We start from the raw sequence: 23068 nt of genomic DNA on the forward strand, positions 1-23068 counted from the left end.
CACAGGTCAATAGTACACTATGGCTTTCAGTCATAGCCATTCATTTTGTACTATTGTGATCTCTGAGATTAATCACAGTAATCACATGGTACATCACAGCGGACCTGTACCATGTGATAGCTGGGGCCAGTTACAGCTATCACAATAGTACACAACCGCACATGAATGAATGCCATTCATAAAAATAATTACTTATAAACAGTGATTAGATCATCACTGTAATAAGCAGTCATAGTGGAAAAAAATCCTGATCACCTCCCTAGAACATTACAGTGTCACTATGGTGACACTGTACTGCTTGGTCACAGTATATAAAAATAAATGTAAAAAAAGATATGTTATTTGCATATATACACACTGTCACTAGTCAGTGTCTCTGATCACCACCATACCAGTCATAATATGGTGCTGTACTGCTCTGGTGACAGTATGTAGAAAAAAGACATTGTGAAAAAAAAAAAAAATTGTATTTAATTTCTTAATTTTCCAAAAAATCATGACAAAAAATGACAACTTCAAAAAACTCACCATGCCTCTTACTAAATATTTTGGAGGTTATTTTGGATGAATGTGTACTGTGCTAGCATATTAGGCCATCAAGAAAATATATGGGCAGTCAGTACATCAGGACCGATCAACTTTCAAATATATATACCACAGTTTGTAGACTCTATAGGGGTTATTTATTAAAGCTGGAGTGTGCAAAATCTGGTGCAGCTCTACATAGAAACCAATCAGATTCCAGGTTTTATTGCCAAAGCTTAATTGAACAAGCTGAAGTTAGAAGCTGATTGGTTACCAAATACACCTGCACCAGATTCGAAGTGCACCAGCTTTAGTAAATCTCCCCCTATAACTTTAACATAGAGTAAAAAATATATACTGATTTGGGTTATGTTTACTGAAATGTTACCTGAATTTTTATTTAATCTAAGAAAGATTATTTATTTGCAACATTTTTATAGCAGAAACTCAAAAAGTGTTTTTTTTTCAAGATTTTCTGTATTTTTTGTTTATTTAGCAAAAAATGAAAAACTCAGTGATGACTAAATACCACCAAAAGAAAGCCCTATCTGTCTTTAAATGTTTTACAAAAAGTTATTTTGGGTACAGTGTTGCATGACTGAATAATTGGCATTCAAAGTGGGATAGCACTGGAATCTGAAAATTCACCTTGGAAGGAGGGAGGTTATTGAAGTGGTTAATTATGATACAATTTTGACACCTATACATTAGTATGATGGGCTTATTACAAGTGATCTGTTATGTGTATGCATTATTTTTCTTTATTTTTTTAGATATAGTTTCCACTAAGAAATGTTTATGGGGAAATCATACTTTTAACACACATCTTGTGTTATCTTACTCGATAAAGGAGAACAATTCTTTCAATCCACCATTCATTTTATTTCAGCAGCAAGAGTGGTAATAATCACACCTGTATAACTTGCAAGTAGCCAGGTAATATAGAACCTACAGATCTGTAACTTAACGTAAAAAAATAAAATTTTAAAACTTTGGAAGAATATGGAAGTTAAAAACATTAAAGGCAAATAAACATTTTAAAAATAAGCACTTCCTGAAATTGCTTTATAGTTCTTTCTAACACTTCTCTAAAGTTATAAAAGGTACAAGAAAGGTAGAGATGAAACACATAAATACTGATACACAAGTCATTCCAAATCCTTCTCTACTTTTTTATTAATCCAGTCTGTTCTTGGACTTACAAACTCATGAAGAATTACATGTAAATTTTCCTCATTAACATATAAATGATTTCATAATTCAGAAACATTCTACACACAGTAGGCTTTTTTATCTGTAAATAGCATTCCACATTTTTCATTGTTGCTTAAATCTACTGTTTCAGTATTTCTATCCTTATGTTGTTCCTGAGCTTCATAATTTTGTCAATTTGTCAATACCTAATCCAGAGTCTAGTATGTAGATCTTCAAAAAATATTGTAGTAAAGTTTTTTTAATAATCTGATTGATGAATAAAAGTAAATATAACTATAAACCAATACCGTATCTTCCCTTTTGTTAGAAGATAAAACCAAATCTATACTATATATACTGTATATACTGTATATTTTACACATTCTTCACAGAGCTTTAACCACTTGAAGACCAGGCATTTTCTGGCACTTTTTGTGTATATATAGTTAGAACCCCCAAACAATATATATGTATATATATATATATATATATATATATATATATATATATATATATATATATATATATATATTTATTTATTTTTAAGCAGAGGCCCTAGAAAATAAATTGATAAGTTTTGCAATTTTTTATGTCATACAGTATTTGCACATAGGTTTTTCAAATTTTTGGGAAAAAATACACTTTTTAAAATCTTAATATAAAAATACACAATACTTACCCCAATTTTTTTTTATAAAATACAAAAGATGATGTCACGCAGAGTAAATAGATACCAAACATGTCATGCTAAAATTGCACACACTCGTGCAACACTGACAAAAGACGTAAATTTCACTATCCATATGCAACGTTTTAAAGGCTTTCTAGGTTACGACTTTAGATGTACAGAGGAGGTGTCACGTTCCTAGTGGAACCTTTGACTCAGGGCCCCTGATAGAGCAGACAGGTAGCACAGGAGTGCAGAGTGGCATGAGTGCCTATTGGTCTTGCTAGTAGATCAAGCAAGGAAAGACCGTCAGTGGACACCAGTGAGCAGGAGACAGGAGCAGCCTGAAACTGTCAGTAGATCTCAGTGGAGTAGGAATGCCGGATGGACACCAGTGGAACATAGGCAGGGACTCGCAGCAGGCAGTCCAGCAGTAGTAGAGACAAAAGCAGAGTCAGACGAACTCGGTCATACACAGGCAGACGGATTAGGTACAGATGCGTAGGCAGAAGCGTGGTCAAAGGCAAGCCAGGATTAATGCAGGCAGAGTTCAGGAGAAGTCAAGACATGCCGGGTCAGTAACAGTAGTCAGATGCAGAGTTGCACAAGAAAGGAGTATATAGAAGTGCTAGAGGAGTGTACAAAAGCATATATCAAATAACCAATACCATACATTCACTCAGTTCATATAAAGTCTGTATAATTTTGAATAGTGAATCACAAAGTTAAAAACATATCACAATGTGATGTCATTTCATAGGGAAAGTCCATAGGGGAATATCAGCAGAGCACTTGATGGCAGCTCCCTTAGAGCGAAGCAGTAGACTCTGTGAGTGAAAAGCAGGGAACAGAGGGGCACCAGACTGAGTGCAGCATTTAAAACCAATGATTTAATAAAAATGACAAATAGAGTGATACAGTCATAGTATATGTAAAGTAGGAACATCCGTCTGAGAGCCTCTTCTTCTTCAGTTGAAGAAGAAGCTGTTGCTTCGAAACACTTAACCTCCCATGCCTCAGCAGGTCCTCCATGTGACATCACGCCCGGCGCCATCTTGCATTCCACGCTGGTTATGGCAGCATTTGCCTGCTTCCATCCAGGATCACAACTTGTGTCCGAGGCTGCAGCACCATTAGGACGACTCGAAGAGGCTCTCAGACGGACGTTCCTACTTTACATATACTATGCCAATATCACTCAGCCATCTTGTGAGTTGCTATTTGTAATTTTTATTAAATCATTGGTTTTAATTGCTGCACTTAGTCTGGCGCCCCTCTGTTCCCTCCCGTCAGATGCAGAGTATCAGGTTGCAGGTATGCACAGGAATGCTGCAGGCAAGACAGCACTGGCTCAGTTAAAATAGCCTGCTTGGCACCAATGTGAGCAACAGATGCACGCATGTGAGCAACAGATGATGCGCAAGCACTTGCACAATTTCTATGAGCATGAACAGGAATACGAATTAGCCTGTGCCTATGCACAGGAAACTGTCTAGAAGAGCCATTCTGCCTGCTGGAATGTACTTTCTGACAGGAGGTGTAGTGCTAGAATTACTGCCCATGGTCCGACATTCGCGGCTATCTCACATGTGTGAGCCGATCACAGTTTGTATGTGTGCGGGACCGACACATGGGTTTGCCTTTAAGTGCTAGCATGGAGTGATGGGGCACTTTACGTTTTTTTATTATTAATATTTTTATTTTATGTTTTTTATTTTTACACTATTGCTTTAATTATTATTATTTTTTTTAAATTACTGCTATTGCTGTCACAAATGTATGTAAACATCCTTGTGACAGCAATAGGGCCGTGACAGGCACTCTTTTTGGAGGGATCTGGGGTCTATAAGACCCCAAATCCTTCCTTTGCACTTGAAAGCATTCAAAACACCAAGATCTGCGTTTTTGAATACATTTGATTTTTAAAAAATGGCACCGTTAAGATGCTGGTAAACCGGAAGTGATGTCATGCTATCGCTTACGGGTTACCATAGCGGAGACCCAATCAAAGCAGCCATGTTTCCCCAGCTGGTCCATGAGTATTCCTGGACTAGTGATCATATTATAGCTGCAGTTTTCCCTCTAGTTTAAACTCTGTCAAAGATCCTCTATGGTGGGGGTCATCAACCCATTGCTATCCTTTCAGGAATCTATCAAAGCTACAGCCAATCACAGGTGGCAGAGTTGTTCCCTGTCTATGAATGGCTGTCAACTTTGACAACTTCCCAGCAGAAAAGCTGTGGCTGGTTCAGACTCATGTCCAAACCCACATGAGTTAAGTCCCCTTCTTGCTGACCCTCCATTGGTAAGACTGGAACATTGGTGTTCCTCCACCACTTTCAGAGCAGTGCAGAAAAGTCATGTGTTTGACATCATATGGAATGGATGGGACAGGAGAGGAGGGCTAGCAGGGATTAGCACACCATAGGAATAGGTCAGCACCATGTCCCTTCTCTGCATATGGGTAAAATCACTGCCCTGTTGACCTCTGTACATTGACCTACCTGACTTCCACCCTGCTGACCCCTGTACACTGCCCCGCTGACCTTCACCTTGCTTACCCCTGTACACTGCCCCACTGACCTTCACCCTGCTGACCCCTGTTCACTGCCACACTGCCCTTCATCCTGCTGACCCCTGTACACTGCTCCACTGACCTTCACCCTACTGACCTCTATACACTGCCCCACTGACCTTCACCCTGCTGACCCCTGTACACTGCCCCACTGATCTTCACCCTGCTGACCCCTGTACACTGCTCCACGATCTTCACCCTGCTGACCCCTGTACACTGCCCCACTGACCTTCACCCTGCTGACCCTTGTACACTGCTCCACAACCTTCACCCTGCTGACCCCTGTACACTACCCCACTGACCTTCACCCTGCTGACCCTTGTACACTGCTCCATGACCTTCACCCTGTTGACCCCTGTACACTGCTCCACGACCTTCACCCTGCTGACCCCTGTAGACTACCCTGCTGATCTCTGTCCTCTGGTCTGGTGCTAACCCTTGTACACTGCCCTGCTGATCCCTATTATCTGCCACACACACTCATGACCTCTGTACTACCCTGGAAACTACTGGTCCCCTGTACACTGCCCTACAAGCTACTCACTCCTGTACACTACCCTACATACTAACTTTTGGGGCCTCTCTATTTCTTTATTTTTTAAAGGGTGACACACCCTGGTGATTGCTGATCTCTTCCATGTTGTCCAGGTAGATCTCCACTAGGGATGGGCCGAACGACCTCCTGTTCGGTTCGCACCAGAATTTTCGAACCAAATAACAAACCCTATTGAAGTCTGTGGGACCCGAACGTCAAAAGTGCCCATTTTGAAGGCTTATATGCAAGTAATTGGGCATACAATGGTTATGGGGGACCAGGTACTGCCCTGGGGGACATGTATTAATAAAAAAAAAGTTTGTAAAAAATGTATTTTTTAAATGAGCAGTAATTTATTGATGCTTAAAGTGAAAGCATAAAAATGAAAAATTCCTTTCAATATAGTGCCTATAGAAGCTGCTGCAGCAATAATTGTATTTTTTTCCTGCAAGATTTCTTTATTTTGTAAGCAACAGATTGCGAAGCCAGTCTGTATGATGAGTGCACTGGGAACAAGATTAGAGATTTTTTGGATAAATTCTGGTGTCTCTTCCACAGACTTTGGATAGAAGTAACAGGTGCAGAAAAATTGGTCTTTGGGTTTCGTTGGTGCCTTTACACTGTAACCCTATAGAGGTACTCCTGATGAAAGCAAGAATTGGCCTTGCTGTCAAAAATTGCAGTGATATGCACTTGTCAAACAGGTGTGGAAAAATCGGTCTCTCTTTGGGTGTTAATTGTGACCATGAAACCCACAAGAAAAAAAATCTTCCATATGAAATCAACACCCACAATGCTAGGCAGCCTAGAAGTCCTGCAGAGATTCCACATCCCAAAAACACTTAATCAGCCACATCAGCATCAGGGGCTTCATAGCTGCTGGTAATTCAGGACTGATTCATTTTTATAATTGTCAGATGGTCCACCGAGTCTGTGGACAGGCGCATTCTATTATCAGTAACAAAACTTCCAGCAGCACTGAATGCCTGTTCGGAAAGGACGCTAGGTGCATAGCAGCCCAGCAGCTCAATTGCATAATGGGCAATTTCTGGCCAGTGGTCTATTCTCATTACCCAGTAAGCCAGTGGATCGTCAACTGGAAAGCTGTCCATCTCTGTTTTTGCCCCTAGATAATTGTCCACCATGTGATACAGACGCTGCAGATGGGATGTGGAAGCTGACAGTCCTGGGCAGCGAGGACTAAAAAAATTGTGAAATGCATCACTTAGGCGACTGCCTTATCCACTGTTCCTCTCTTGACCAACAGGGCCCTGAAAAATACATTTTCCATGACACTGTAACCTACCAGAGCCGGGAAAAGTATTAGATAAACTCATCTTTAAGGTTTCCTCAAGAGATTTCAGCTTCTGCACTCTCTGTGGGGATGGGATGAGTTCTGAGACTTTCCACTTGTAGCGGTGGTCAAAGAGGGTTGCCAACCAATAGTGATCCTTCTCCTATATGTCTCATAATCTTGGGTCCTTTCACAGGCTTTGAAGCATGAGGAAGCCCACACATGAGAAGCAGACTCCTCGGGACCACTGAGGATTATAGTATCTGGAACTGCCTCCTCCCAGCCACGTACTACTCCCAAGGGTTCTGGGGATAGAAAACCATCTCTTACTGTTTGACATATGTCTTCCTCTGCTTCAATGCCTCCAAAACTGACAGAATCCTTCTCCCTCTCTTCTTGTGTGTTCAGTGGCATAGTAACAATGGTGTCTACATAAAGTGGGCGCTTTGAGAGGAAAGGAAGTTCTCCTCTTCCTCCCGCTGCTCTGCCTCAAGTGCCCTGTCCATAATGCCACGCAGAGTCTGCTCCAGCAGGAACACATCAGGGATTGTGCCACTGATGCATGCATTGTCATGGCTCACCATCCCTGTGGCCTCCTCAAACAGTTACAGTTCAGTGCATGCATCCTTTAAGAGCAGCTATTGGCGTGGGTAAAAAAGCCGAGCCGCCCTGAGCCTGTCATTGTGCCATACTCACACAGGTACTCGTTGACAGCACTCTGCTGCATGTACAGCTGCTGCAGCATTGCCAAAATCGAGCTCCACCTGGTTGGCATGTCACCCTGGTGGGCATGTCACAAATCGGGCGGTTTATGGGCAGCTGGAATTCCCGCTGAATTTCAGCCAACTGAGCACTGGCTGTGTATGATAGCCTGAAATTGCTACAGACTCATCTGGCCTGCTTTAGCAGATCTTCCAACTCTGGGTACCTATTTAGGAAATGTTGCACCACCAAATTAAGGACATGTGCCAGGCATGGCACATGTGTTGACTTTCCCTGTCTAAGGGCGGACAGGAGGAACATGCCATTATCACACACCACCGTTCCTGGCTCCAGCTGGCATGGTGTGAACCACCACTAGGCCTGCCCCTGCAGAGCTGCAAGAATCTCTGCTCCAGTGTGCTTCCTGTCCCCTAGACACACTAGCTGACGCACTGCATGGCACCTTTTAGCCTGACTCATTGAATAGCCCCTTGAATGCTTGAGCATTTGTGGTTCATAGGACAATTCAGCAAAGGAGGGCATGGAGGAGGAAGAGGAGGAGGAGGAGGGGGGCAGAGCTGACAAATCTAGCATCATCACCTCTAGCTTTATGGAGACGTGGGGGCACAACAAGCTGAAGGAAGGAGCCCTGTCCTACATTCTTCCGAGTTGCAAGCAGAGTTACCCAGTGTGCTGTGAACAAAATATATCATCCCTGACCATGCTTGCTGGACCACATGTCAGCAGTAACATGGACTTTGCGACTGACTGCCTTGCTCAACGATGCCACAATATTGCCTTCCACATGATGGTACAGAGCTGGAATGGCCTTATGTGAAAAGAAATAGTGACTGAGAACCTGCCATTGTGGTACATCACATTCTGCAAATTCACGGAAGGGAGCAGAATCTACCAGATGGAAAGACAGATGTTGTAGAGCCAGCAGCTTTGACAAGCTTGCATTTAGACACTAGGCATACGGGTGGCAGTGACTGTATTTTTTTTTACACTACAGCAGATGGGGCAGAGAAATTTGCTGGCTATAGTCTACAGCTGGTGGTGTGCTGCTGGCAGATGTGCTTCAAGGACCTGGGACACCCTGCGCTATACCATCATCCCTGTCAGTGGAGGCTACTGAGAGGTCATGAGGTATAGCAGGGGCAGACTGGGGTGAGAAGGGAGGAGGAACATATTTGCACCCCTTTTGTGTGACTTTCAGGTGCTCTTGCCAACGGGCTGAGTGGTGGGAGGTTAAATGCCTTGTCAAGCATGTGTACCCAAATGGCTGGTGTTTTTGCAATGCTTGATGTGCTTAAGACAAAGCTTGCAAATTGCAATAGTGCGATCGCCTGCCCATGTGCTAAAAAAGGCTCAAACAGCTGAGCTGTGGGATGTGGGCCAGGAGATAACAGCTCCACAATGTGATGGAATAGGGTGGCTGCTCTTTACTCTTCCATGATGGCTGCCTCGTATGGGGCCGTTGGTTGTTTGGGGGTGGGGGGGACCCACATCGCATCAGCGCTACGCTACCGTACCTCACGTGGGACGTCACATAGGCGTCATTGCATGAGGCGCAAGTTTTTTACAGCCAGCCGAAGTGGTCGGGGGCCTCGTTCGTGGGTGGTGCTTACCGCCGGAGTCAAGGCCCCTCCCCACACACCCCGTGCTGACGTAGGGCTGGCATTAGCCGGCGTTGCATTTTTGTAAACTTGTTTTGGTGATGTGGAACTGTTTCTGATGCCTTTGCACATTTTCCTTCACATCCTTACCTTTGTGAACTGGATTTTTAATTTTTTTTTTATTTTTTTTTTCTTCACTCATCACCATGTGCACTGTTTTCCTAATTTTTTCCCACTTGGTCACTTTTCACTTTTACTTTATTCCTTTATCAACCTTTGCATCACAGTGATACCCTACCTATTTATTTTTAGACTCTCACAGTCACCTATTTACCCATTATTTGGATCCACTGAAGAGACTGGATACCTGTGTCATGGGGGGTCTCTGTGTGTGTGCCCTGCTGTCCTGTGGCCTCAAATTGCCTCAGCTCCCAGGATTGACTACCTTTATGGCCCTGGCCCCCACTCACCACATTTTACTATACCAAGTTTTATTGAATTAACTGTAAGTATTCAGGATCGGCACAATTGCCTTTTCCTCTTATGTTTAGTACCATATGAGTTTAATCAATTTATCTTTCATAGATACTCTTGAACTTATGCCCCTGATGAGTGTTTATACACGAAAGTCGGACACTTCAGGATGCAGATACATGCCTGCACCAGTATTTACCTCAGTTCACCATTTACACAATCATGTTTATACTATTCTATATCACTTACCTCTGTTGCAATGTTCCGCCTTATGATGATTGTACTTATATGAATTTATACAATTTATCTATGAACATTCCATATCATGTGTTGCCAAGTTGATATGTATTCATGTATCCTTGACGGTTTTTTGTACATGTAGATGTATGTGTTATACACACTTGTTATATACTTTTTGTACTATTTTATGGATTTATACATCTTTACATGTCATTAAATAAATGTTTCCATTAATCTCCTCCCCTCATTTTCCACTTCTTGATTAGAGTTTGAACACTGCTGATTGGCATTCTCATTTCCTTGGATATCTTTTTATATACCTTTCCTGTTTTATACAGTTCAACTACCTTTGCCCTCAGATCCTTTGACAATTCTTTTGCTTTCCCCATGACTCAGAATCCTAAAACGTCAGTGCAGCACTGGATGAAAGATGCAAGGGTCTGTCAGGAGTGCAGAAACTCATTGACCTTTTATATGCACACACACTAATTACAAGCAAACAGATCACAGGTGAGGATGGTTACCTTTCATAGCCAATCAAACCCCTTTGTGTCAACTTGTGTGCATGTTATCAGGCCAAAATCACCAAGGTATGTAAACTTTTGATCAGGGTAATTTGGGTAGTTTCTGTTGGCATTATGATTTTAAAAGATTAAACACATCTGATTGAGAATAAATGGCTTCAGCCAAACACTAACCATGAGTGAAAGAAATGTTTTTGTGTTATCATTCATATTCTCTGAAAAATGGGCAAGAAATCATAAATTCTGCCAGGGTATGTAAACTTATGAGCACAACTGCTGTTAGGTAATTTGGACAGGGTAAAATCCCCAAATCCTCACTAAATTTAATAGGTACGATGCCCGGCGGGTATGGAGAGGCGACTCTTTGTACATCTTGCGGCATGTATGCGTTCCTTGATCATCCGATCAAGGGTGAATACTGCTGTGCAAAATGTAAGCACATTGTTTCCCTGGAAGCCCAGGTTCTGAATCTGGGGAAGCAACTGTCAGCACTGAGAAGTCCCTCCATACTAAAGGTGAGCCAGGAACGTACACGGCAGGTGCCGGCAGGGGCCAGCACAGAGGCGGGTGGAGACAAAGAGGTGCAGGCACTAGCAAAGAGTAGATGGGTGACAGTCAGGAGGGGTAGAGGGGGAAGTGCCAGAGAGGCCGATCCAGGACTGGAGCATTACAATAAGTACGCTCCATTGAGTGACATTGGTGGAACCAGTCAGGGACCAGCACTGCTGGAGATGAGGGACTCTCCTAGCTGCCAGGGGAAGAACTCCTCCAGTGAGAGTGGGGCAGCAAAGGGAAAGGAAAGACAGATTCTGGTGGTAGGGGACTCAATTCTTAGAAGGACAGAGAGGGCAATCTGTAGCCAAGACCTGAAGCGCCGAACAGTATGTTGTCTACTGGGCGCTCGGGTTCGGCACATCACGGATCTTGTGGACAGATTACTGGGAGGGGCTGGGGAAGACCCTGCTGTCATGGTGCACGTTGGCACCAATGACAAAGTCAGAAGCAGATGGAGTGTCCTAAAGAACGATTTTAGGGACTTAGGTGCTAAATTGAGGAAAAGGACCTCCAAGGTAGTGTTCTCAGGAATACTACCGGTACATCGAGCCACACCAGAAAGGCAGAGGGAGATTAGGGAAGTAAACAAGTGGCTGAAGAGCTGGTGTAGTAAGGAGGGGTTTGGTTTCCTGGAGGACTGGGCCGACTTCTCAGTCGGTAACCGGTACTATAGAAGGGACGGACTGCACCTAAATGAGGAGGGTTCAGATCTGCTGGGAATGAAGATGGCCAAAAAGTTAGAGGGGTTTTTAAACTAGGTGATGGGGGGAGGGTCCAGAGACAGTGATAGCCAGCGCGGAAGATATTCCAGAGGGTAGTATTGGGGGCATTAGTGGTAGGTTAACCAAAGCACAAAAACACAAGGTGAGTATAGTAGCAAGTCCTAGTTGCAATCTTGAAACACCCAATACGAGGACAATATGCGACCGGTCTAAACTATGTGGCATGTTCACCAATGCCAGGAGCATGGCGGACAAGATGGGTGAACTAGAGATACTGTTGTACAAGGAGGATTTGGATTTTGTGGGAATTTCAGAGACCTGGTTCAACAGCTCTCATGATTGGCTGGCAAACATTCAAGGGTATACCCTATACCGCAAGGATAGAGAGGGTAAAAAAGGGGGAGGGGTATGCCTATATATCAAGAATAATGTACAAGCGAATGTGAGAGATGACATCACTGAGGGAGCTAGAGAGGAGGTGGAATCCTTATGGGTAGAGCTCCAAAGGGATGAAGCTAAGGGGAAAATAATACTGGGAGTATGCTATAGGCCCCCTAACCTGAGGGAGGAAGTAGAGACGGATCTCCTATCACAAATTGGATTAGCAGCAAGGATGGGAAGTGTTATCATAATGGGGGATTTTAATTATCCAGACATAGACTGGGCGGAAGGAAAAGCGCATTCATTTAAGGCTCGCCAGTTCCTTAATGTCTTGCAGGACAATTTTATGGGTCAGATGGTAGACGCACCAACTAGAAATAAAACATTACTGGATCTACTGATTACCAACAATACAGACCTGATCACAGATGTGGAAATACGGGGCAATTTAGGTAACAGCGGTCACAGGTCAATTCGTTTCAGTATAAATCACACAAATAGGAAACATGAAGGGAACACAAAGACACTGAATTTCAAAAGAGCCAACTTCCCTAAACTACAAACCTTGCTAAAAGGCATGAATTGGGATAAAATATTAGGAACAAAGAATACGGAGGAGAGATGGGTTTGCTTTAAGAGCATATTAAATAAGGGCATTAGCCAATGTATCCATTGGGTAATAAATTTAAAAGAGCGAACAAAAATCCTGGATGGCTTAACTCCAATGTAAAAATGCATATAAAAGCAAAGGAGAAGGCCTTCAAAAAAATCAAGGTTGAGGGATCATCCTCAGCATTCAGACTTTATAAAGAATGCAATAAGAAATGTAAGGGTGCAATTAGGACGGCTGAGATAGAACATGAAAGACACATAGAAGAGGAGAGCAAAAAAAATCCCAAGAAATTCTTTAGGTATGTAAACAGTAAAAAAGGGAGGACAGACCATATTGGCCCCATAAAGAATGAGGAAGGACATCTGGTTACAAAGGATGGGGAGATGGCAAAGGTATTGAATTTATTCTTCTCCTCAGTCTTCACGAGTGAATCGGGGGGCTTCAGTAACCAAAACTACAGTGTTTATCCTCATGACACAACACAGGAAGCACCTCCATGGTTAACAGAGGACGGAATTAAAATTAGACTTGAGAAACTTAACATTAATAAATCACCGGGACCAGATGGCTTGCATCCGAGGGTACTTAGGGAACTCAGTCAGGTGATTGCCAGACCGTTGTTCCTAATTTTTACAGTCTATTGACTGGAATGGTACCAGCTGATTGGAGAAAAGCCAATGTAGCACCAATATTTAAAAAGGGCCCAAAAAACATCCCTGGGAATTACAGACCAGTTAGCCTAACATCAATAGTATGTAAACTCTTGGAGGGGATGATAAGAGACTATATACAAGATTTTAGTAATAAGAACGATATCATTAGCAGTAATCAGCATGGATTCATGAAGAATCGTTCTTGCCAAACCAATCTATTAACCTTCTATGAGGAGGTGAGTTGCCATCTAGATAAAGGAAGGCCCGTAGACGTGGTGTATCTGGATTTTGCAAAAGCATTTGACACAGTTCCCCATAAACGTTTACTGTACAAAATAAGGTCCGTTGGCATGGACCATAGGGTGAGTACATGGATTGAAAACTGGCTACAAGGGCGTGTTCAGAGGGTGGTGATAAATGGGGAGTACTCAGAATGGTCAGGGGTGGGTAGTGGGGTTCCCCAGGGTTCTGTGCTGGGACAAATCCTATTTAATTTGTTTATAAATGACCTGGAGGATGGGATCAACAGTTCAATCTCTGTATTTGCAGACGATACTAAGCTAAGCAGGGCAATAACTTCTCCGCAGGATGTGGAAACCTTGCAAAAAGACCTGAACAAATAATGGGGTGGGCGACTACATGGCAAATGAGGTTCAATGTAGAAAAATGTAAAATAATGCATTTGGGTGGCAAAAATATGAATGCAATCTATACACTGGGGGGAGAACCTCTGGGGGAATCTAGGATGGAAAAGGACCTGTGGGTCCTAGTAGATGATAGGCTCAGCAATGGCATGCAATGCCAAGCTGCTGCTAATAAAGCAAACAGAATATTGGCATGCATTAAAAGGGGGATCAACTCCAGAGATAAAACGATAATTCTCCCGCTCTACAAGACTCTGGTCCGGCCGCACCTGGAGTATGCTGTCCAGTTCTGGGCACCAGTCCTCAGGAGGGATGTACTGGAAATGGAGCGAGTACAAAGAAGGGCAACAAAGCTAATAAAGGGTCTGGAGGATCTTAGTTATGAGGAAAGGTTGCGAGCACTGAACTTATTCTCTCTGGAGAAGAGACGCTTGAGAGGGGATATGATTTCAATTTACAAATACTGTACTGGTGACCCCACAATAGGGATAAAACTTTTTCGCAGAAGAGAGTTTAATAAGACTCGTGGCCACTCATTACAATTAGAAGAAAAGAGGTTTAACCTTAAACTACGTAGAGGGTTCTTTACTGTAAGAGCGGCAAGGATGTGGAATTCCCTTCCACAGGCGGTGGTCTCAGCGGGGAGCATTGATAGCTTCAAGAAACTATTAGATAATCACCTGAATGACCGCAACATACAGGGATATGTAATGTAATACTGACACATAATCACACACATAGGTTGGACTTGATGGACTTGTGTCTTTTTTCAACCTCACCTACTATGTAACTATGTAACTATGTAACTGTTTTCCTGCCAGAGCCCCAACATCAGCCATTGAGGAGTCAGCTGAGTTATTTGACACAGCATCAGCCACTTGCTCCTTGATGATGCCCAGCCATAATTGGATTCAGATGTTGGTTCTGAGGTTGAGGATGACAGGAACATGAGCCTGGAGAGAGGGAGGAACACTGGTAGACAAATTGGCATTCATGTTCCCCAAGCCGCAGCGTATTGCCATCTAAGATGAATTTATCTAGCTATGTAAAGAAGAAATCAGTATACATACCTTTTTTTAAGCCAATCCGATCCAGTCTCCAGCAGGAAGCTCTGCAAAGGACACAGCCAACAATGGCTATGAAATGAATGGAAAGTGACGTCACCCATAGAGTTACTATGGGGCTTCCATTACCGGCTGCCTCCTCTGCACCCGCCTACACAGTGAAGCCGCCGCTGACAGCTCAGCACGGGACTGAATCGGAACGGCTTCAGAAAAGGTATGTATACTGATTTCTTCTTTACAGGACTAGATAGGTTAGTCTTAGATTGTGAATACCTGTAGATGTAGCGATTTTAATGTTAAGGTGGACTTCACCTTTAAGCAAGAAGAAAAGGCAGTTCTGCCATTCTGTAGTAAAATACTCTTTGCGAATTGCAGTGGCTAATACCAGGTTACTCTTTCAACTCTGCGCCTTGTGTCTTGGACAAGTTTGTCACTGATACTAAATGTTTAAGACAACAGGCAGAGACCCGAATGTAGGGACATCAGGACAAAAGTTGGGACAGAAGGCACAGATTATTCTCTTAATGAAAGCTCTTTTTAGATATAAGGGGGTCAGCTAATTATTTGGCAAAGGGAAGGAAGACAAGGAGAAGAAGAGGCGCCAGGGGGCAGACATTTTGGCAGAAGCAGCAGCAGCCATAACAAGAATAACATGAAGAAAAGTTTGAGCCTGTTCCTAGTTAAACACATATAAAATAAATTTACTGATTGTATCAGCATAATCTTCAGTGAGTTTTTAAAAGTCCTCTTTGATGCAGGTCTGATTATTTATTTGTTTTTTTAAGAGAGCTTCTCAGTCACAAATACCACCCACTGAGTTGGAGGTCCCCCCTGACATGACACATGCAGCAGAGCATTCTAGTACTTCAAGCATATATTAAGCCACCTCAGCCTTGACATCCTTGACACCCCATAGTCTATTGGAATGAAAGCTTGTAAGTTTATTTTAAGGATTTGTGTCTTGAGCAGGGATCACTACCTACTACCTCTATGTAACAGCAAAACTTCCTCTCCTTTTAGGCTTGGATGTCATTTATGTTTATGTTTTTTTGTTTTAGATGGTCCTTATTTGGAGAAGGGTGGGCAGCCCAGGGTCGTAGGCTGCTATATTTAATTTTTACTGCCTGCCTTTTCCTAAGGTCATAGAATTCCCCCCATGCACTTGCTGCTGCCTACCCATCCCCCCTGTATTGTGAAAGAGCAGGCAAACAATGACCATAGATTTTTCTTTTTTTTGTGCAGCTATTGCTCCAGTGCGCCAACTATAATGAAACAACTGGCTGCTGAGTCCCTGGGATGAGGTAGACTATGATGGTAAAGCTGAAGAATTGCAGATTTGCCCAGCCTCTGTTGTGTGAAACCCACTCACCACATCAATAACAAAAAAGAGAAACAGGAAAAATTAAAAATTAAAAAATAAATACTATAAAAATGTAAAGAGTTAAAAAGGAAGATATGTTTAAACAAAAAAATGATCTCATGGCTGGGAGGCTGGGACTGTGTGGCAACCCAGGTCAGAAAATTTCAACTAGATTATATGTGGTGGGTTGTAGCTCAAGCAGCTTAAAAAAAGTGGGGTTTAGACTGCTAAAGGGTATAGCGTATTTGTTTATATTTTGTTTTTTTGATGGGCCCTCTTAGACAGCACACTGGCTGCGGGGCAATTTAAAAGCTCCAGTGCATACTAAAAAATTCCAGACAGTGGTCCAGGTCTGGACACCCAATAGTCCCTAAGGCCTTTATTTCTAATGGTGTCCACATAAGCTATGGGTATGGTATAGTCAACAATCATGTGGTTCAGGAACTGCCTGTGAGTGCTGCCCACACAGAGGGCCTGGTCGCTGCGGTTTAAAACAGTATGGCCACCACTGTTCCTCCCTTCAGGGATCAAAGGATTAGAGGCATGTTGGTCATCACAGGAGGTCCTGCTACCATCAGGAAATGTGGCAAAGAGCACCTCCTCACAGTGCCGCATTTTGCCTCACTGTGGGACGGTAGTAGTAGATTAGTCATTTTACCCTTGTATTGGGGATCTAATACAATGACTACCAAATAGTGGTCCCTCTTTTTGATGACCAAAATCCTTGGGTCCTTACACATATGGTACATGAGAGCATAAAATACCCAGTTCACAACAAATTATCTACATGGGGACTTTGTTTCCCTTCTCAATCTTACCCCACCCATGTACAATTCTGAACTCTGAGCACAATGCCATAATTCTTGGTCAAATGGCTCTAAGACTGAGTGAACATAATAGAAGGAGGTACATGTAGTCTTGAGGCTGGTCAAGCAGGGCCAGAGCACCATAGAAGAATGTCTATGAGACTATCCAAGGCCAAGGCTGGCTGTGGGCAAGCATGATCCAGCAAATGGTTCTGAGAATAGCAGTGGACAGCTGGCAGTGGACAGGGATAACCTCGTTGACAGGTTTTAGGTCAGGAAGGGCAGTGGATAATCGTAATCTAATAAACAGTCCAAGATCAAGGCAGACAATAATCCAAAGAGAGTAGTCAGTAATCAGAGGAGGAGTTAGCAAAGTGGAATCCAGGTAGATGGGTCAGGGATGAGAATACAGGTAGGGAGCCAGGAAGCAGGAACGCTATTACAAGTCCAAAATCACTGGGCTTGTGATGCTCAGCAGCATGAGTCATGTTCCAAGTGGTGACTTCAGAAGAGCAAGCAGGCCTAAATCTCCTAACAGAACCTCTGTACTATTAGGTTAGGTTCATGTGCCAGCCATGGTACTTGTGTGTTTTTTTCCAGGGTCAAGGGGGCCACCAGGCTTATTACTGTTTGATAAAAAAAATCAGGCGTTGCAGCCAAAGCTACCTACAGTATATTAAAAAAAAAAAAATTCAAGTTATCATATATTAGGGCTGCCATACTGATTTAAAGTGCTATTGGTGCTTCACTTAAGCCAAGATAAATGTAAATGTTAAAAAATCAATCACACATCCAAAATGTGTAATGCCAGAATATGTTGATTCTGACCCTTTTAGGGAAAATTGCACTTTTCGTAAAACTACATACAGCTTAAAGGCATCTCCCAAGTATGTAATTTAACCACTTTCCACTGACTGTACACATATATAAAGCTTCACAGAAATGGATCTTTAGCCTCTGATTGGCTATCATACTGACCAATGATTGTACAGCCCAATTCTGTGTTTTTTCTCTTGAATGGAGAAAAAGATACATTGTATATTTTTGCCCTTGCTAGAGCAGAAAAATGTAAGCAAACAGAAGTGCACATAAAAAAAGAAAAAATAGCTAGATAAGGGTTTTATTTAGGTCAGTATCAAGGATAGGGTTAGGGTCAAGGTCATGGTCAAAGGTCATGATCAGAGTCAAAGGTCAGGTCCAGTATAGTTAGATTAAAAATGTCCCCACTACCTCAATGTTTATAGCAGAAACACCTTCACTTTCAACAGCTCATCGCATTCTGTTCCACTTCCAACAGTGACTCGGCCTTCCAGTTTTCTAAAGTCAAATTTAAACACAAAGCAGGTGCTACAGAAGTGAGTGGAACAGAGTGAATACATCAGATGTGAACAACTTCACTGCTACTCTTTGAGCATGAACTACCCCATAGTGCATGTGGCTAAATAGGCTAATACCAGGATCCCAAGTGCTGGAATTCTGTTGTCTAGTGTTACCTGATATGCGATTATACCAGAGAAAGCAAACTACCACTTTAACCACTTGATCTCCGGAAGATTTACGCCCCTTCCTAACCAGGTCATTTTTTTGCGATACGGCACTGCGTTACATTGACAACTGCGTGGTCATGCAACACTGTACCCAAATAAAATGTATGTCCTTTTTTTCCCACAAATAGAGCTTTCTTTTGGTGGTATTTGATCACCACTGTGGTTTTATTTTTTGTAGCAAAAAAAGACCGACAATTTTGAAAAAAACTATATTTTTTTACTTTCTGCTATAAAACATATCCAATAAAAAATTTTTAAAAATCTAATTTATTCATAAATTTAGGTAAATATGTATTCTGCTACATATTTTTGGTAAAAAAAATCCCAATAAGCGTATATTGATTGGTTTATACAAACGTTATAGCGTCTACAAACTATGAGATATATTTATGGAACTTTCATTTATTTTTATACTAGTAATGACATCGATCAGCGACTTATAGCGGGACTGCAATATTAAAGCAGACAGTTGGACACTAACTGACACTTTTCAAACTTTGTGGGAACCAGTGACACTGAGGCTTTGTTCACACTATTGCCGCATGCGGCTCACAGCAGGGGTCCGGTGCATCCCCATTTACAGTTTCAGTCTGATTTCAGCCTGAATTTTTGGCTGAATTCGGACCTAAAATGGACCAAAAGATGCACTGTGCAAATTTGCACTGGAGCTGCAATGCAGGTATGTGGACCGGCTCCATAGAGAGGAACACAGAATCCATCCCTTCCCCCCTGTCAGAATGGCGATCTGCCTTGTTTACATAGGCAGATCCCCGTTCTGTGTAGCTCACAGACGATCGGCGGGTGCCTGGCGCCTGCAGATTGGCTTCTGCTGTGAATTATCACAGTAGAAGCGGGTTGCCAGCAGCGCATGCGCACACCCCCTGCTGGTGGAAGTGCAGGAGCACTTATATATACGTGATTCTGCGCAGAGCTGAAAGGCTAACTAAACTAACTATATATGAATTGCAAAAGTAAAAAGGAAATTAAATAGATCACAATGCAGACAAGAATCCACAGGAAAGTAGGATAGCAAGAGGTAAACAGATCAGAAGTAGGATAGGCCAGGAAGAGGTAGTTCAGAACCAGGATGTCACAGAATACAGAGCAGGTACTGGGGCAAAAGCAAAATGAAGCACAGAAGCTTTGTTGACTCCAGGACTTAATCATTGAACTACAGTGCCACTAGCAGGTAAGTGCTTGTTTTAAAGTGTATTTACTGCTTTTTAAGGATATATTGAATGCCCATAGCCTGGCCACAGTTATACTTTAAGGGAAGTGTCATGAAGCTGATGCTATGTAGACACATGACTGCTGGATTTGACCCATTAGAACTAGTCAGAATATTTTTTTTCCTATTATGTTTCTTCCCAGTAATGCATCCTAATGAACTATGGACCCTTAATGCCATGCCCTTCTCCTTCCTACCCAGAAAATATTAACTAACCCTTAGCTGCACCCACTGGGCTAGAGAATCATTGAATTACATTTATAAAACAGTACACTTTGATATAAAATAAAAAATATATACACACTATACAGAATATTATGAAGGACAGGACATGAGTATTTTGTCATCAAAGCATGAATATGAAAAATGTCTTAGCCAAAGGCCCTCAGGAAAGCTGTGCAATGAATATTGGTAATGTTCTCTGCCATCTGTTTCTCTACATCTGGTTCTCATGTTGTACAATATGAAAAAAAATAAACCTAATAGGTGATAATTAAAAATGCAAACAGAGAAAAAAACAAAAAATATATATTTACACTACATATAGATGAATAATTCTTGTTGAGTGTATAATTTCTACAGTTTTGGACTTTTTATATGTTTATGACTTCTGTCTCCTGAACGATATACAGAGTTTATGTTAACAGTAAAATTTAGGCTACTCGTAAACTACAAATACTGTGAATTCAGATAGCAATTTTTTATGTGTGTGTGTATTTTGACAAATGACAGAAACAAACTGTGCCTCTGGGGGGAAAAGTTTCATAAAAGTGACATAAAAAAGATGCAACATTTTAAGTCACTTACAAACTTTACTGACATCGCTCATAGCTAAAGTTTTTTTATTTATTTATTTTTATGAAATTAAACTAAAGGAAAACTACAGGGTAAACAGAAAAAGCTGTAATACATACACTATGTCAAGTGAAAAGCTGTTTGCCAGTACCTGCTTTTCTTTTTGGAAACGCTGTTTGGAATGAAAAAAAAAAAGGTTTTTTTTGTAAATTTGTTACTTAAAGTGGAGTTCCGCCCACCCCTTTAAAAATTTAAAGTCTGCAGCTACACATACTGTAGCTGCTGACTTTTAACATTAGGACACTTACCTGTCCTGGAGTCCAGCAATGTTGGCATTGCAGCTAATGTTTTCATCAGCTGGTCGGGTACTGCCACCGCCATTGCGGGTTAGGGAACCTGGCCATGTAGCCCATTGGCTACACGGCCAGGTTCCTACTGTGCATGCGCATAGCACGCTGCACTCTCTCACTGGCCCAGCAGAAGGGGAGGGAGCAGGGAGGAGGAGGGGGACCGAGCTGCTGACTTAGTTCACTGTGGCCCGGTCTCCCGGAAGTGGGGACAGAGTACCTGTAAAAAACAGGTATCTGCTCCCCCCCAAAAGGTGCCAAATGTGGCACCGGGGGGGAGGAATCAGATAAGCGGAAGTTCCACTTTTGGGTGGAACGCCGCTTTAAAGAAGAGCTTTGTACAAAAATTAAAAGTCAACAGCTACAAGGATCCAGTAACCTTCGCTTCCCATTCGCAGGAGTGAAATTATAAAATCATAACCAGATGGTATCACTGTCTGGGCCTATTAAATAGAATTAACCCTCCAGACCAATGTTGGAGATGTGATGAGCCAAGTGATACACATGTACACATGTGTTTGTTTTTTCTTTATATAGGCAGGAAGTGGAGAGGTGGTCATGTTAAAGCCATGTGGTCCAGGGAATACCAGGAGTGAATGCTCAACCTCCATCATACGCAGTACATCACAGCTGCCAGAACTCCATCTGTACTCACCGAGAGCACTCATCTGATGACCCTGTGAGTTCCTGTGAAGCCTTACCTGGGAGTTCTGATGGTCCGGATATCGTTCCACATGCCCTGGGTGGCACATTGTCTTCATGACTCCATGTCGCTGACGGGGAGACCACTGGATCTGGTAAGAGTGTATACCTACCATTCTCTGATTGGATGCCGTTTTTGGTGGATGTGGTTCTCATGTACCGATTAACCAAGTTTTCTGCCAACGCTTGGAACATTCTTCACTTCCAGTGACTTTTTCCATGTGCACACTCATTTGGAGATTTACTCTTCACATTTTTTGGCTTCTGGCTAATTGACTTTTTATTATTAATAGTTGTGTTCACTACATCTGGTCGGAAGACTTGTGGTAGTTTTGATTATATATTTTATCACCATTTTTTGTTTTTTTATGCGCTACATTTTTCTTATTTATTTTACATGTGGTGGTCCTGCCCGGCAATACAGGTAAGTTATATTTCACCTCAGCCACCTGATTACGGGTAAGATCTGGCCAGAGACCCCGGATGTTGCTCTTTTATCCCTCATCCCGGGATCAATTACATCTATCAAAAGGAAGTATTTTGATTTTTCCTTATGGCAGGTAGCTCTGATCCCCAGATATTGGAAATCAACAGTAATACCAATACCTGAATGGGTAGCGGAAGTGAACTATACCATGTGTATGGAAGAGTTGGTAGCCACAGTCAACAAAAAAAGTTTAGGGAGGTTTGGACCCCGTGGGTGCAGTTTCTTGAAACTCCTATATTTGTTTTTTTAGGAGTTAAATTGACACTGGCACCCCTTCTCGAAAGACATAGCTGTTCGACCCTTTTTGGTCAGACACCTTGAGTTACCAGACATTAATGGGCATGTGTATGTGTATGTATATATGGGTATACATATATACATATGTCTCTTTTTCTTTTCTCTTTTCTATAAATCTGGAAGCATGGTTTGGCCGGCTCCCCTCTATTGGATGCTTCCTACCTTTGGTTTTCTTTCTCTCTTTTTTTCTCTATTTTTTTTTTTTTTATTTTTTTTTATTTGATTTGTTGAAAAAGATGGCCTTGATAGTAAACACTGCACTATAGTACAACTGTTTTACATTATGTTGATAGTTGCTGCAAGATATAATGACATGTTGCAATTTTAATTCCTGGTGATTGGTCTTTGGCAGTGTAAGTGATAGCAAATAGGATTGCTACTGTTATAGTACCACATTTCTCAACTTATTAATTGAAGGATCCAGCACCGTCTTCACCTGATTGACCTGATCCAGCACCAGTTCTTCACAGGTTTTTTGGGTCCCCTACACCGGCATGTTAATTGTGGGCAACCGGCTG

This window comes from Aquarana catesbeiana, linkage group LG02, assembly GCF_042186555.1.
Source record: "Aquarana catesbeiana isolate 2022-GZ linkage group LG02, ASM4218655v1, whole genome shotgun sequence".
NCBI lineage: Eukaryota > Metazoa > Chordata > Amphibia > Anura > Ranidae > Aquarana > Aquarana catesbeiana.